Here is a 3,112-nt window from a genome sequence, read left to right on the forward strand (position 1 = left end):
ATGGTTCAAATCCATCTGCCCCAGAGGATGCAAGCAGAGAGGAAGAGAGCAAGATGGAACAATACTGGCACCCAGTGCCTAAGACCTGATGACCTGGTCTGCCAGCCTGGCTGCCCCTTGAGAGAAAAGAGAGCAGAGTGGAGGGGCTGGCCCCGGAGGCCGACGAGGAGGAATGGCCTGTGTGGCCTGTGTACCATCCTCCCTACATTGTCCCCACTTGTCGCTTAAGTACAGTAGGAACTTAGGTCAAAGGAGAGCAGAACACACAAAAAACACGTGAGCCCTCTGAGGCACAGGGACCTAGGTACTAGCAAACAGGCCCCAAACCAGACCAACTCCACGCAACAACCTCTTCCCTCGCACACACAGGGCTGGGGTCACGTGAGGAAAGATTCATGAGTGAGTTTTCTCCCCAGGAGACTGTAGTGAAAGCCAAGTTTGCAAGACTGTTTTATAAATAGTAAAACATCCAATTGGGTGCAGTGGCTCACGCCTGTAATCCCAGCACTTTGGGAGGCCGAGGAGGGCAGATCACCTGAGGTCAGGAGTTCAAGACCAGCCTGGCCAACATGGGGAAACCCCGTCTCTACTAAAAATACAAACATCAGCTGGGTGTGGTGGTGCATGCCTGTAATATGAGCTACTCGGGAGGCTGAGGTGGGAGAATCACTTGAACCCAGGAGGTGGAGTTTGCAGTGAGCCAAGATCGCACCACTGTACTCCAGCCTGGGCGACAGAGTGAGACTCTGTTCCAAAAAGAAAAAAAAAAATAGTAAAACATCTCTTATATGATAGAATCAACCTAAACGCCCATCAATGATAGACTAGATAAAGGAAATGTGATATATATACATTGTGGAATACTATGCAGTCATAAAAAAGCATGAGATCATGTCCTTTGCAGGGACATGGATGGAGCCAGAGGCCACTATCCTCAGCAAACTAATATGGGAACAGAAAACCAAATACCACATGTTCTCACTTAGAAGTGGGAACTAAATGATGAAAACACATGGACACAAAGTAGGGAAAAACACATACTGGGGTCCTTTGATGAAAACACATGGACACAAAGTAGGGAAAAACACATACTGGGGTCCTTTGGAGGGTGGAGGGTGGGAGGAGGGACAGGATGAGGAAAAGTAACTAATAATTACTGGGCTTAATACCTGGGTGATAAAATAATCTGTACAACAAACCCCCATGACACAAGTTTACCTACATAACAAACCTGCACTTGTACCCCTGAACTTAAAATAAAAGTAAAAAAATGAATAAAAGAGATGGGAGGAGAGCCCTTAACCCTAACCCCAGGGAGGGTTCGTCAGTCACATCTTGCTTTCCTGGATGCTGACTTCTTAGGGCAGGTGCTAATTGTGAGATTTTTTTTTTTCTTTTTCTTTTTTTTTTTTTGAGAGAGAGTCTTGCTCTGTCGCCTAGGCTGGAATGCAGTGGTGTGATTTCGGCTCACTGCAATGTCTGCCTCCCAGGTTCAAGTGATTCTCCTGCCTCAGCCTCCTGAGTTGCTGGGATTACAGGCGCCTGCCACCATGGCCAGCTAATTTTTGTATTTTTAGTAGAGATGAAGTTTCACCAGGTTGGCCAGGCTGGTCTCAAACTCCTGACCTCAGCTGATCTGCCCGCTTCAGCCTCCCAAAGTGCTGGGATTACAGACGTGAGCCACTGCGCCCAGCCTAATTGTGAGATTTGAGCAAGACCTTTATTCACATCTACAACAAACTGGTAGATGTTTTTCCCAAATTGTTTCTATGGACCAGGGAGATGGAATCATTGATCTAAAAGTTCCTCCCATTGGCATCGAACCAGCTGCATCTGATGCCTCTGGGGGCAAAGGCTGCTCTCAACCCAAAATCTCACCTTCAGCGCTACCTAGCAACAAACGGAAACACAATCTCCTAAGGCTTGAAAGAGAAGCCCAGTTGCAGCCATAAACTTCGTTTACAGCATTCTAGGGGCCGAGAGGACCATGGAGGAGAAGAGGGTTGCCAAAGAAACCAGAGTTATTCTATTTTCTTTTCCTTTTTTGAACTTGAAAATAGAAAATCACTGCTGATGTATCAATCCTAAGCCTGTACTGACCACAAGGTCCTGCCTGTCTTCCGCCAGGAGGAGGAGAGGGGAGGATTGGAGGTCGCGGGGCCCTTATGGGCAGTTTCCCTTCCAGGCTCAGGCACCGGCTTGCTTGGTGGAGAAGTTTATTTTTCCTTTTCTCACTCATTTTCAACCTTGCCCATCTCCATTTTCTTCCTGGGCATTGCTCATGTTCTCTCTCTCTCTCTCTCTCTTTTTTTTGAGACGGAGTTTCACTCTTGTCGCCCAGACTGGAGTGCAGTGGTGTGATCTCGGCTCACTGCAACCTCCGCCTCCTGAGTTCAAGCAATTCTCCTGCTTCAGCCTCCCAAGTAGCTGGGATTACAGGTGTCTGTCACCACGCCCGGCTAATTTTGTAATTTTAGTAGAGATGAGGTCTCACCATGTTGGTCAGGCTGGTCTCGAACTCCTAACCTCAGGTGATCCACCTGCCTCTGCCTCCCAAAGCGCTGGGATGACAGACATAAGCCACCATGCTCAGCTGCTCATGTTCTCTTTCCTGATCCTTTTTTTTTTTTTTTGAGACAGCTACTTGGGAGGCTCTGTCCCCCAGGCTGTGTCGCCCAGTGGAACGATCATGGCTCACTGCAGTCTCCACCTCCTGGGCTCAAGTGATCCTCCCACTTCAGCCTCCCAAGTAGCTGGGACTACAAGTGTGCGCCACCATGCCTGGCTAATTTTTTTTTTTTTATTGTAGAGATGGGGTCTTGCAATGTTTCCCAGGCTGATCTTGAACTCCTGTCCTCAAATGATCCTCCTGTCTCAGCCTCCCAAAGTGCTGGGATTATAGGTGTGAGCCTTCACACCCTGATTCTAATTCACTATGATCACTCCCTTTCCTTTTAAGAAATTTAATTTCCTTTTAAAATTTTATTTTTATTTATTTATTTTAGACAGGGTCTTGCTGTGTCATCCAGGCTAGAGTGTAAGTGGCATGATCATGGCTCACTGCAGCCTTGCTCTCCTGGGCTCAGGTGATCCTCACACCTCAGCCTCCTGA

This window comes from Piliocolobus tephrosceles, chromosome 8 (genome assembly GCF_002776525.5).
Source record: "Piliocolobus tephrosceles isolate RC106 chromosome 8, ASM277652v3, whole genome shotgun sequence".
NCBI classification, from domain to species: domain Eukaryota; kingdom Metazoa; phylum Chordata; class Mammalia; order Primates; family Cercopithecidae; genus Piliocolobus; species Piliocolobus tephrosceles.